Source organism: Ornithorhynchus anatinus, chromosome 14 (genome assembly GCF_004115215.2).
Source record: "Ornithorhynchus anatinus isolate Pmale09 chromosome 14, mOrnAna1.pri.v4, whole genome shotgun sequence".
Taxonomy (NCBI): domain Eukaryota; kingdom Metazoa; phylum Chordata; class Mammalia; order Monotremata; family Ornithorhynchidae; genus Ornithorhynchus; species Ornithorhynchus anatinus.
In genome coordinates this window covers 48,124,136-48,138,297 of record NC_041741.1, presented here as the reverse complement: position 1 = coordinate 48,138,297, position 14,162 = coordinate 48,124,136, and the positions used below count along the sequence as shown (strand labels likewise).

The window sequence follows — 14,162 nt, the reverse complement described above, 5'->3', positions numbered from 1 at the left end:
GACGGACAGAGAAGAACAGTAGCAATAAATAGAATCAAGGGGATGAACATCTCATTAAAACAATCGCAAATAAATAGAATCAAGGCGATGCACATCTCATTAATAAAATAAATAGGGTAATGAAAATATATACAGTTGAGCGGACGAGTACAGTGCTGAGGGGAGGGGAAGGGAGGGGGGAAGAGCAGAGGGAAAGGGGGGAAAAGAGGGTTTAGCTGCGGAGAGGTGAAGAGGGGGGTAGAGGGAGCAGAGGGAAAAGGGGTAATGTCTGTCTCCCCCTCTAGATCGGAAGCTCGTCATGGACAGGAAACATGCCTACCAAGTCTGTTATATTGTACTCTCCCAAGCACTTAATACAGTGCTCTGCATAAATTAAGCACTCCATAAATACAATTGACTGAGGGGCGGGAAGAGGAGGTGTGTAGTGCACACTGGAAAGTTGACAACTCTCCTGCTAAATTTGATTCTCTGCCACAACTCACTGGGATCGTTCAGTCCCCCGGCGGAATAGTTTTCCTGAACTTCATTCAGTGGATTTTATGGAGTCCCTCCTGTGTTCCCTTGACCCGTCTGTAAGGATCAGATGAACAGGAGCCAGAAACTGTCATATCTCCATTTTGCGGACACCCGATCCAAGTTCCAGGAGGGCAGGAGCGTCTCGTGGTCAGCGATGGCAAGATTGGGATTGTACCTGTGAATTATGTTATAAATTATCTACTTATATTAATGTCTGTCTCCCCCTCTAGACTGTAAACTCACTGTGGGCAGGGAACGTGTCATCCAACTCTGTTGTACTGTGCTCTCCCAGGTGCTCAATACAGTGTTCTGCGCTCAGGAAACATTCAGTAAATACCATTGTGGATGATGATGAAGTGCATCAGGAAAAGGGGAGGGACTAAGGATTCTGAGAGGAAGATTTGTTTCTCAAACGAGTTGGCCCTAACTTGTTTAAGGAAATGCCCTATTTCCAGCGGATGTGGATGGCATACTATTAGATGGAACCCATATTTCGGATGTACTGCTAAAGGGGCAGCAGGAAAGTCAGAAAGATGATGACACCCAAGACACGGCACTGTACAGAGGATACCCGAAATGCAGTGGTCCCTATCAACATCCCCCTTAAGCCCTTACAATATCCCTCCTTGATTGAAAGCTCATTGTAGGCAGGGAATGTGTCTATTTATGGTTATATTATACTCTCCCAAGCACTTAGTGTTTTGCACAGAGTAAGCGCTCAATAAATATGATTGAATGAATCAATGAATACGGCTGAAAGAGTGCACCCGGGGAAATCTAAGAGTAGTGGTTTCCGTCCTCCCCTGCCAAATCAGCCCAATCAAGCAGTCAATCGGGGGTATTTACTGAGTGTTTTATAGTGTGTGGACCACTGTACTAAGACCTAGGGAGTGCAGAGAAGCAGCCTGGCTCAGTGGAAGGAGCCCGGGCTTGGGAGTCAGAGGTCCTGGGTTCAAATCCCGGCTCCACCACTTGTCAGCTGTGTGACTTTAGGCAAGTCACTTCACTTCTCTGGGCCTCGGTTACCCCATCTGTAAAACGGGGATTAAGACTGTGAGCCCCAAGTGGGACAACCTGATCACCTTGGATCCTCCCCAGCGCTTAGAACCGTGCTTTGCACATAGTAAGCGCTTAACAAATGCCATTATTATTAATACAATTATAATAAAGTTGGTAGACGTAATAATAACAATAACGGTTATGGCATTTGTTAAGCCCTTACTACGTTCCGGGTACTATAGTAAGCGCCCGGGTGGATACAAGCAAATCGGGTCGGGCACAGTCCCTGTCCCATGTGGGGCTCAGGGTCTCGATCCCCATTTTACGGATGCGGTAACCGAGGCAAGGAGAAGTGAAGCGGCTTGCCAATCTCCCTCGAGGCTTCCTAAAAAGCCACTATCTCTGGAAGCCTTTCCTCAGCTAATCCCCACCTCCTGACCGCGTCGTCCCAGCAGTCCACCGTAGTTCTCATGTCTATCTCTTTCTATTTATTTTAGGATTTTTTTTTAATAGTTCACCTTGGTATGTGTGTCTATGGTCGTACTCTTTGATCCTCGGTATATTTAGCAATCACCACAGTGAGGACAGCTTGGCAAGGTGGAATGAGCAAGGGCCCGGGAGTCAGCTGACCCGGGTTTTAGTCCTAACAGGGCCGCTTGCCTGCTCCGTGACCTTGGTCAAGTCACTTAACCTCTATGTGCCTGTTTCCCCTCTGCAAAATGGGGATGAAATGCCTGTTTTTCTCTCCCAGGGGGCAGGACTGTGTCGGATCTGATTTTTTTTTAATTTCACCCAGTGCTCGGCACATAATAAGAGCTTAGTAAATAGTATTATTATCTTTTTGACCATTTGTCTCCCCCATTAAATTCTGCGGAATCGTGCCTTTCACTTCTGTTCTTAAGGTCCTAGTACAGTATCTATTTCCTCCATGGTACTCTCCCAAGTGCTTCCTGCAGTGGTCTGCACAGGGTAAGTGCTTAGTAAATACCACTGATCGATTGAGTACGGTGTGTTGCGTGTAATCGGTCCTCAGTACCGTGCTCTGCACACAGTGGATGCTAAACACCCTGCTCTGTATACAGTCAGAATTCAGGGCAGTGCTCTGCACAGAGTGGATATTTGGTAATATTAATAACATTTTATGGTACTTGTTAAGCGCTTACCGTGTGCCGGGCACCGTTCAGACCTCTGGGGTAGATGCAAGTTAGCTTGGACACAGTCCCAGTCCCACAAGGGGCTCACACTCTCATTCTCTTTTTTACATTTGAGGGAACCAAGGCCCAGAGAAGTGAAATGACTTACCCAAGGTCACACAGCAGACAAGTGGCAGAGCTGGGAGTAAAACCCTTGATCTTCTGACTCCTAGGCCCTCCCTCCAACCACTCCACTGTGCTAGAAATGAATTCAGGGATTGACTCTACCATGGGTACCGTACAGCGCCAAACAGTCGTTGCTCTGCAAGAGATAAGAACTCGATGAATACCTTTGATTGATTGATTCTTTGTGATTCAGAGCCCCTTGGTCCTCATCTTGTTGTTTGCCCCCTCCCCCCCTCCGCGTCCACCTGCTCCGCAGCTCTGGCCCGAGCCGCCTCTTTGGGGCGCGGACGCCCTTCCGGCCCTCCGCCCCTCAGGGATTGCTCCGTACCACTCCTGGAACTGGTCCCGTGGCAGGGCCCGGCGTGAACTTTGGACAGCCTTGCCCTCTGCGGAACAACGCTGACCTCAGCAGATTGAAATAGGGTAGCGAGAGGGGAAGAGGCCCTGCCCCTTGGCCCTAGGTGCCCCGTGCCTCCCACGCCGCCCCGGATCCTGCAGGCACGAGCCTCCAGCTCCACACTCTGCTGATTCCGGAATACCTAACTCAGCGGCTGGGGGGTAGGGGGCAAGGTATCGGGAGGGGAGGAGGGGAGGCATGGAAGAGCCTGGCCACTTCTACCTCCTACAGTCAGAGGAATAATAATAATGATAAGCGCTGGGGTAGATACAAAGTAATCAGGCTGTCCCACGTGGGGCTCCCAGTCTTCATCCCCATTTTACAAATGAGGTAACTGAGGCCCAGAGAAGTGAAGTGGCTTGCCCAAGGTCACACAGACAAGCGGAGGAGCCGGGATCAGAACCCACGTCCTCTGACGCCCAAGCCCGGGCTCTTCCCGCTAAGGAAGGCCCTCAAACGCTGACTCTGGTCCTCGGTCCCGCTGGAACCTTCCGGCGCTCAGCTCTCGCAGACGGCTCACCGATCAGCGGTGGGAAGACAGGCCGGGAGGGCTCTGGAGAAGTTTTAAGAAACGAGGGAACGGTTACCAGGTGTCCCCTCCTCCCACCCCGGGTTCTTGCGGCGGAAAAACGGCCACCACAACGGCCCGGAAGTCACCGAGAGGCCGCGAAGGGGGAAATCCCCTGCCCCAAAGAGGGGCCCACCAGCCTCCAGGAATAGCACACCCCGCTTTCTGGCCCGCGCATCCTCCGTGCGGATGGGGAAGCAGAACGGGAGTGCAGAAAGGGAGAGAGTGAGAGAGAGAGAAAGGGAGGGGAAGTCTCAGAATAATAATAGTAATGGCATTTGTTAAGCTCTTACTATACGCCGAGCACTGTTCTAAGCGTTGGAGTAGAGACAAGATAATGAGGTTGTCCCATGTGGGGCTCCCAGTCTTCATCCCCGTTTTACAGATGAGGTAACTGAGGCCCAGAGAAGTGAAGTGGCTTGCCCCAGGTCACACAGCAGTCAAGTGGCGGAGCCGGGATTAGAACCCACGTCTTCTGACTCCCAAGCCTGGGCTCTTTCCACTAAGCCACGCTGCTTCTCAGAAGATACGGTCCATCTCCCTCCGGTCCATCTCCCTCCCCGCAGAGAAGACAAAGTTGCCTGCTTTTGTCTTCTTAGCTTCATCCTTAAACCAGGCCTCAGCCTTCTTAATAAAAATAATAATAATAATGTTGATATCTGTTAAGCGCTTACAATATGCCAAGCACTGTTCTAAGTGCTGGGGTAGATACAGGATAATCAGGTTGTTCCATATGAGGCTAACAGTCTCAATCCCCATTTTACAGATGAGGGAACTGAGGCCCCGAGAAGTGAAGTGACTTGCCCAAAGTCACACAGCTGACATGTGGCAGAGCCGAGATTAGAATCATATATATTTTTATTACCCTATTTATTTTGTTAATGAGATGTACATCCCCTTGATTCTATTTATTGCTATTGCTTTTGTCTGTCTGTCTTCCCCGATTAGACTGTAAGCCCGTCAATGGGCAGGGATTGTCTACCTGTTGCCGAATTGTACATTCCAAGCTCTTAGTACAGTGCTCTGCACATAGTAAGCGCTCAACAAATACTATTGAATGAATGAATTAGAACCCATGACCTCTGACTCCTAAGCCCAGGCTCTTTCCACTGAGCCACGCTGCTTCTCTTGAGTCCCGTGTTCGTTGGATGGTTCACCCTTTCACCCATCACCGTGAAAACGGGGAACAGGTCACTTCTCTGTATTGTCCTCTCCCAGGCGCTTAGAACATAGTAAACGCTCAGTACATACCATTGAAGGAGCACGGCCGAGGGGAAAGAGCCTGGGGCCGAGAGTCAGTAGACCTGGGTTCTAATTCCCGCTCTGCCACCTGCCTACCGTGTGACTTTGGGTGACTTACATAATTTCTCTGGGCCTCAGTTTCCTCAACTGTAAAATGGGGATTCGATACCTGTTCTCTCTCCTATTTAGATTGTGTCCCACCTGATTACCTAGTATCTGCCTCAGCACTTAGGGCAGCGCTTGGCACACAGTAAGCACTTGGGGAATTCCATAATCGTTATTCACTCATTCATTCAATCGTATTTATCGAGCGCTTACCGTTCATTCATTCAATAGTATTTATTGAGCGCTTACTATGTGCAGAGCACTGTACTAAGCGCTTGGAATGAACAAGTCGGCAACAGATACCGTGTGCAGAGCACTGTACTAAGCCCTGGGAACGTACAACTCAGCAATAAATAGGGACAATCCCTGCCCACAACGGGCTCACAGAGTAGAAGGGGGCAGACAGACAGCAAAACAGGCATCAATAGCATCAGTATAAATAAAGAGAATTATAGATCTCTACACACCATTAATAGAATTATAAATAGATTAAATAGAAATATAAATAAGTTATAAATATATATACACACAAGTGCTTTGGGGCGGGGAGGGGGTAGATCAGAGGGGGGGAGTGGGGGCATTGGGGAGGGGAGGGGGAGCAGAGGAAAATTATTATTGATTGATGGATTCTCTGTGCTGCGCTTTCCCAAGCCCTTAGGCACTGCCATTTCAGCCCATTGTTCCCAATACCTCTGGAGGAAACTCTAATAATTGTGGTATTTGTTAAGCTCTTATTACGTGACAGGCACTGTACTAAGCGCTGGGGTGGATACAAGCAAGTCAGGTTGGACACAGTCCCTGTGCCGCATGGGGCTCGCCGTCTTAATCCCCATTTTGCAGATGAAGTAACTGAGGCACGGAGGAGTGAAGTGACTTACCCCAGGCCACACAGCAGCTTTCCTACCACTCTCTGGTGGGGGCGGTGACCCATACTGGCCAATCTGCTACCACGGTTACCCAGGACATCGAGACCAAACCCTCTCAGCGTCACGGTGGTACCCAGCCGGGGGCTTCAGCGATCTAGGAAGCCGGGGAATTGCCCCCAGGAGGGCAATCGTTGCTCCTGGAGGGCAGGGATGGTCTCCATCGTTCGTATTTATTGAGCTCTTCCTCTGTACAAAGCACTCTGCTGAGTGTCTGGGAGTGTATAGTAAAACGATAAGCAGACACGTTCCCCGCCAGCTTCCGGCTGCCCGGCCGGGGGCTGGCACGTTAAGAACCGGAGCCGTGAGCGGACGGATCTCGGGCGAGCGGTGGGGCGGCCTAGTGTACGGCGTGGGAACCGGGACAGGCCAGACCGGGCACCCGGGTTAACCGGCCAGACAATAAAAGAGAAAGTGAGGCAATGGAGCCGCCCCAAATTACCACTCACCCAGCGGCAGGACGACTACGCCCAGCCCCAGGCTGGAGGCAAGAATTCTCTCGCCCTTCCCCTCCAGAGCCAAACGTTCCCTCCATTTTCCCACTGGAATCAGGAGCACTTTGGATCTCCCTCAGGTCACACTGTGGCACCCGGGCAGTGGAGAGGGCACAGGCCGGGCAGGCAGGTGGCCTGGGTTCGAGTCCCGGGCCTGTCCTCTGGCCCGCTGAGTGACCGTGGCCAAGTCACTTCACTTCTCTGGGCCTCAGCCCTGTAGACTGTAAGGTCGTGTGGGCAGGGACCGTGTCTGTTTTATTGTTCTAGTGTACTCTCCCAAGCGATCAGTACAGTGCTCTGAACACAGGAAGCGCTCAAAAAATACGATTGACTGACTCAGTTTCCTCATCCGTAATTCGATACCCGTTCATTCATTCAGTCGTATTTATTGAGCATTTGCTGTGTGCAAAGCACTGTACTAAGCGCTTGGGAGAGGATGAGATAACGGGTGTAGGAGTCAGAGGCCGTGGGTTCTGATCCCGGCTCCGCCACTTGTCAGCTGTGTGACTTTGGGCAAGTTACTTCACTTCTCTGGGCCTCAGTTACCTCATCTGTAAAATGGGGATTAAAGACTGTGAGCCCCACGTGGGACAACCTGATTACCTTGTATCTCCCCCAGCGCTTAGCACATAGTAAGCGCTTAACAAATGCCAGCATTATCATTATTATTTAAACAATAATCAGACACATTCCCTTCCCATATAGAGCTATCCTGTTCTTCTTCCTGCTTAGACCGTGAACCCTCTGAGAGACAGCGATCGAGTCCAGCCAGATTTATCTTGTATCTGCCCCGGCGCTGGGCACATTCATTCATTCAATAGTATTTATTGAGCGCTTTCTATGTGCAGAGCACTGTACTAAGCGCTTGGAATGTACAAATCGGTAACAGATACAGTCCCTGCCCTCTGATGGACTTAAAGTCTAATCGGGGGAGACGGAAAGACAAGAACAGTAGCAATAAATAGAATCAAGGGGATGAACATCTCATTAAGACAATATCAAATAAATAGAATCAAGGCACATAAAAGCGCTTAACAAATACCGTGTTACAGAAGTCACGGCACCTCTCCGAGCCTCAGTTTCTTCATCTGGAAGATGGGCACAATGACACGACCCTCCTTTCCTCACAGGCAGGTTGGTATTGTGAAAAAGCCAAGCTCTCCTTCAATTCAAAGAATTATTAGTATTTTAAGGGCTGGCTTCTCTTTGGGCGGATTCACCCCAACATCATGCCTTCCGGGACCTCGGTGCTCAGGCGCAATGGGCACGCCACCGAGCACCTTGGCGCGGGCCACAGAATTAAGTTCCCCGGGGAGCTGGCAAGCTAATGGGAGACAGAGCAGACACAATCTGCCAAGCACCCAACGCAGAGGATAAAAGCGTGGCCTCGTGGTCAGAGCCCGGGCCTGGAAGTCTGAAGGACCCGGGCTCTAATCCCGGCTCTGCCCCTTGTCTGCTCTGTGACCCTGGACAAGTCACTTGAGTTCTCTGTGCCTCAGTTGCCTCATCTGTAAAATGGGGGTGAAGACTGTGAGACGTGGGACACGGACTGTATGCGACCTGATTGGCTTTTATCTCCCCCAGTGCTTAGAACAGTGCCTGACCCACGGCGAGGGCCCAACAAATACCATTAAAAAAAAACACAATAATAATAATGTTGGTATTTGTTAAGCCCTCACTATGTGCCAAGCACTGTTCTAAGTGCTGGGACAGACACAAAAGAAACCTCCTGGCTGTTAGTTTTAATAATAATAATAATGTCGGTATTTGTTAAGCACTTACTATGTGCACAGCACTGTTCTAAGCGCTGGGGGAGATACAGGGTCATCAGGTTGTCCCACGTGAGGCTCTCAGTCTTAATCCCCATTTTACAGATGAGGAAACTGAGGCCCAGAGAAGTGAAGTGACTTGCCCACAGTCACACAGCTGACAAGTGGCAGAGCCGGGATTCGAACCCATGACCTCCGACTCCTAAGCCCGGGCTCTTTCTACTGAGCCATGCTGCTTCTAGGCATTTAAGGCACTCATTCGCCTCTCTCCCTATCTATCCACTCTCCTCTTCCACTACAGGCCACCTTGCACTCGTTATTTCTCTTAATCTAATCTCGCCGTTCCCTGTTCTTGACTCTCCCATTTCCTTCCCCTTGCTCAAACCCTTCCTCCTGCCTGGAATGACAAATCTAGGCCTTCCTCCTTCAAATCCGCTCCATCACAGTTTCCCCCATCTTCAAAAATCAATCGATTATACTTACTGAGCACTTCCTGTGTGCAGCACGTTGGACTGAGCACTTTAGGAGAATCCAGTACAACAGAGTTGGTAGATGCGTTTCCTGCCGACGGCGAGCTTTCAGTCTAGAGGGGGATACAGACATGAATATAAATAAATAAATTATGGATATAAAAATAATAATAATGTTGGCATTTGTTAAGCACTTCCTATGTGCAGAGCACTGTTCTAAGCGCCGGGGGAGATACAGGGTCATCAGGTTGTCCCACGTGAGGCTCCCAGTCTTCATCCCCATTTTACAGATGAGGTCGCTAAGGCCCAGAGAAGTGACGTGACTTGCCCACGGTCACCCAGCTGACAAGTGGCAGAGTCGGGATTCGAACCCATGACCTCTGATTCCCAAGCCCGGGCTCTTTCCACTGAGCCACGCTACCACAAGGGCCGCGGGGCCGAGGAAGGGGGTGAATAAAGGTTGTGCAAGAGCGATGCAGAAGGAGGTGGGAGAAGAGGAAAATCCTGCTCGATTTGCTTGTATCCACCCCTGCACTCAGTACAGTGGCTGGCACAGGATAAGCGTTTAATAAATATCCCGATTATTATGATTACCAAAAGCCCGCCTCCTCCAGGAAGCCTTCCCCATTTAATAGATCTAATTCCCAGGTCACATCCTCCCAGCCACCACCTCAGCTGTGTGACACTCACAAACACCCCCCAGCATTTTGATACATACCAGTCAATCGGTGCTATTTACTGAGTACTTACCCTGTGCAAAACACTGCCCTAAGTGTTTGGGAGAGCTCAACAGAGTCCAATGTACACACCTCACTATTTAGGCGCTCTCCGTACTCAAATGTCCATGTGGTCATTCTAGACTGTAAGCTCATTGGGGGCAGGAAATGTGTTTGTTTTATTGCTTTCTCCCATGCGCTTAGTACAGTGCTCTGCGCACAGTAAGCACTTTATCAAGCCGTGTGTCCTAGTGGAAAGAGCCCGGGCCTGGGAGTCAGAGGACGTGGGTTCAAATCCCGGCTCGGCCACTCGTCTGCTCTGTGACCTTGGGCGAGACACTTCACTTCTTTGGGCCTCAGTTACCTCCTCTGGAAAATGGGGGTGAAGCCTGGGAGTCCATCGTGAGACAACCTGATTTCCTTGGATCTACCCCCGCGCTTAGAACAGTGCTTGGCGCATAGTAAGTGCTTAACAAATACCATATCGTTCTTCGGATTCTCCAGGCCTCAGTTCTTTCCTCTGTCAAATGGGGATGAAGCCTGGGAGCCCCGTGTGGGACTCCCTGATGACCTTGGATCTCCCCCAGTGCTAGCGCCAGACTACTTGTTTTGTTTTGTTCCGTTTTAATAATGTTGGTATTTGTTAAGCGCTTACTTTGTGCAGAGCACCGTTCTAAGTGCTGGGGTAGACAAAGGGGAATCAGGTTGTCCCACGTGGGGCTCACAGTCTTAGTCCCCATTTTACAGATGAGGTCACTGAGGCACAGAGAAGTGAAGTGACTTGCCCACAGTCACACAGTTGACAAGTGGCAGAGCTGGGGCCCTTCCCCTCTGCCTTCAAACATGCCCACGTCTCCCCCATCCTAAAAAAACCCGCTCTTGACCCCACTTCCCCCTCCAGTTATCGTCCTATCTCCCTACTACCCTTCCTTTCCAAAATCCTAGAATGAGTCGTCTACAATCGATGCCTAGAATTCCTTAACTCCCATTCTCTCCTAGACCCCCTCCGATCTGGCTTCCGTCCCCTCCGCTCTACCGAGACTGCTCTCTCTAAGGTCACCCGTGACCTCCTTCTTGCCAGATCCAATGGCTCCTACTCCATTCTGATCCTCCTCGACCTCTCTGCTGCCTTTGACACTGTCGACCATCCCCTCCTCCTCCATACCTTATCTCACCTCGGCTTCACGGACTCTGTCCTCTCCCGGTTCTCCTCTCACCTCTCTGGCCGATCATTCTCGGTCTCCTTCGCCGGAGCCTCCTCCCCCTCCCATCCTTTAACTGTCGGAGTTCCTCAAGGGTCAGTTCTCGGCCCTCTTCCGTTCTCCATTTACACTCACTCCCTCGGTGAACTCATTCGCTCTCACAGCTTTGACTACCATCTCTACGCAGATGACGCGCAGATCTCCATCTCCGCCCCTGTCCTCTCCCCCTCCCTTCGGGCTCGCGTCTCCTCCCGCCTCCGGGACGTCTCCACCTGGATGTCGGCCCGCCACCTAAAACTCAACATGAGCGAGACTGAGCTCCTCATCTTCCCTCCCAAGCCCGGTCCGCTCCCAGACTTCTCCATCACCGTGGATGGCACGACCATCCTTCCCGTCTCTCGGGCCCGCGATCTCGGTGTCATCCTTGACTCGTCCCTCTCGTTCACCCCACGCATCCTATCCGTTACCGAGACCTGCCGGTTTCACCTCTACGATATCGCCAAGATCCGCCCTTTCCTCTCCACCCAGACGGCTACCTTACTATTACGGGCTCTCGTTATATCCCGGCTAGACTACTGTGTCAGCCTTCTCTCTGACCTCCCTTCCTCCTCTCTCGCCCCGCTCCGGTCTATTCTTCACTCCGCTGCCCGGCTCATCTTCCCGCAGAAACGATCTGGGCGTGTCACTCCCCTTCTTAAACAACTCCAGTGGTTGCCTATCGACCTCCGCTCCAAACAAAAACTCCTCACTCTAGGCTTCGAGGCTCTCCATCACCTTGCCCCTTCCTACCTCTCCTCCCTTCTCTCTTTCCACCGCCCACCCCGCACGCTCCGCTCCTCCGCCGCCCACCTCCTCGCCATCCCTCGGTCTCGCCTATCCCGCCGTCGACCCCCGGGTCGCGTCCTCCCGCGGTCCCGGAACGCCCTCCCTCCTCACCTCCGCCAAACTGATTCTCTTTCCCTCTTCAAAACCTTACTTAAAAATCACCTCCTCCAAGAGGCCTTCCCAGACCGAGCTCCTCTTCCCCCTCTACTCCCTCTGCCATCCCCCCTTTACCTCTCCGCAGCTAAAGCCTCATCTTCCCCTTTTCCCTCTGCTCCTCCACCTCTCCCTTCCCATCCCCACAGCACCGTACTCGTCCGCTCAACTGTATATATTTCCGTTACCCTATTTATTTTGTTAATGAATTGTACATCGCCTCGATTCTATTCAGTCGCCATCGGTTTTTACGAGATGTTCTTCCCCTCGACGCTGTTTATTGTCATCGTTCTCGTCTGTCCGTCTCCCCCGATTAGACTGTAAGCCCGTCAAACGGCAGGGACCGTCTCTATCTGTTGCTGACTTGTTCATCCCAAGCGCTTAGTACGGTGCTCTGCACATAGTAAGCGCTCAATAAATACTATTGAATGAATGAATGAATGAATGAATGACCTCTGACTGCAAAGCCCGTGCTCTTTCCACTGAGCCACGTTTTGCTTTGCTGTCTGCCTCCCCTGTTTAGTCCATGAGCCCGTTATTGGGCAGGGATGGTCTCTATCTGTTGCCGAACTGTACATTTTTCCAAGCGCTTAGTACAGTGCTTCGCACAAAGCAAGCGCTTCATAAAACACCACCATTATCATTCTTATGATTCTCTGGGCCTCAGTTCCCTCTTCTGTCAAATGGGGATGAAGCCTGGGAGCCCCACGTGGGACCCCCTGAGGACCTCGGATCTCCCCTGGCGCTTAGAACAGTGCTTCGCCCATAGCAAGTGCTTCACAAACACCACCATTATCATTCTTATGATTCTGTGGGCCTCAGTTCCCTCCTCCGTCAAATGGGGACGAAGCCTGGGAGCCCCACGTTGGACCCCCCTGACGACCTTGGATGTCCCCCAGCGCTTAGAAGAGTGCTTCTCACCTAGTCAGCCTTTAACTTGGAAGACTGTAAGCCCGTCATGGGGCAGGGATGGTCTCTATCTGTGGCCGAATTGTCCATTCCCAGCGCTTAGTCCAGTGCTCTGCAGAGTAAGCGCTCCATAAATACCACTGAATGAAAGAGAGCTCGGCCCCTTGGAAGGGCTTCGCCTGCCCCACCATTATGATGATGATGATAGGGGGTGAGAAGCAGCGTGGCTCAGTGGAAAGAGCCCGGGCTTGGGAGTCAGAGGTCTTGGGTTCGAATCCCAGCTCTACCACTTGTCAGCTGTGGGCCTGTGGATAAGTTCCCTTCACCTCTCTGGGCCTCAGTGACCTCATCTGTAAAATGGGGATGAAGACTGGGAGCCTCACGTGGGCCAATCTGATTCCCCTGGATCTCCCCCAGCGCTTAGAACAGTGCTCTGCACATAGTAAGCGCTTCACAAATACCAACATTACTATTATTAAAATGGGGATGAAGCCTGTGAGCCTCACGTGGGACCCCCAGATGACATTATTATTTTTTATTAAAATGGGGATGGAGACTGTGAGCCTCACGTGGGACCCCCTGATGACCCTGTACCTCCCCTAAAGCTTAGAGCAGTGCTCTGCACATAGTAAGCGCTTCACACATACTAACATTATTATTACTATTCCCACCTGATGATCGTGTACCTCCGCCACCGTTTAGAACAGTGCTGTGCACATAGTGAGCGCTTAACAAATACTAATAATAATAATAATAATGTTGGTATTTGTTAAGCGCTTACTATGTGCCGAGCACTGTTCTAAGCGCTGGGGTAGACAGAGGGGAATCAGGTTGTCCCACGTGGGGCTCACAGTCTTCATCCCCATTTTACAGATGAGGGAACTGAGGCACAGAGAAGTTAAGTGACTTGCCCACAGTCACACAGCCAACAAGTGGCAGAGCTGGGATTTGAACTCATGAGCCCTGACTCCAAAGCCCGTGCTCTTTCCACTGAGCCACGCTGCTTCTAATACTAACAATATTATTCCCACCTGATGACCGTGCATCTCCCCCAGCGCTTAAAGCAGTGCTGTGCACATAGTAAGCGCTTCCACAAATACTAACATTATTATTATTTCCACCTGATGACCGTGTATCTCCCCCGCTTAGAACAGTGCTGTGCATATAGTAAGTGCTTAACAAATACCATTATCATTATTATCACCTGATGACGGTGGACCTCCCCCAGCGCTTAGAGCAGTGCTCTGCACATAGTAAGCGCTTAACAAGTACTAACATTATAATTATTCCCACTTGATGACCCTGTACCTCCCCAGCGCTTAGAGCAGTGCTCTGCACACAGTGAGCGCTTAACAAATACCAACATTATTATTATTCTTATTGTTCCCACCTGATGACGGTGGACCTACCCCAGCGCTTAGAGCAGTGCTGTGCACCTAGTCAGTGCTTAACAAGCACTAACATTATTATTATTATTGTCATCATCTGATGACGGTGGAGCTGGCGCAGCGCTTAGAGCAGTGCTGTGCACCTAGTAAACGCTTAACAAGTACTA

General features: G+C 50.9%; 1 long non-coding RNA gene across 1 annotated transcript; it reads right to left on the bottom strand.

Moving 5' to 3' along the window:
• Positions 1-345: 345 nt before the first annotated feature.
• On the bottom strand, positions 346-8,911 carry LOC114816681. The gene is made up of 4 exons (XR_003764486.2): positions 8,816-8,911; positions 7,606-7,725; positions 2,818-2,970; positions 346-691 (listed from the first exon to the last, which is right to left on the bottom strand). It is a non-coding gene; the product is annotated as an uncharacterized LOC114816681 (long non-coding RNA).
• Positions 8,912-14,162: the final 5,251 nt, after the last annotated feature.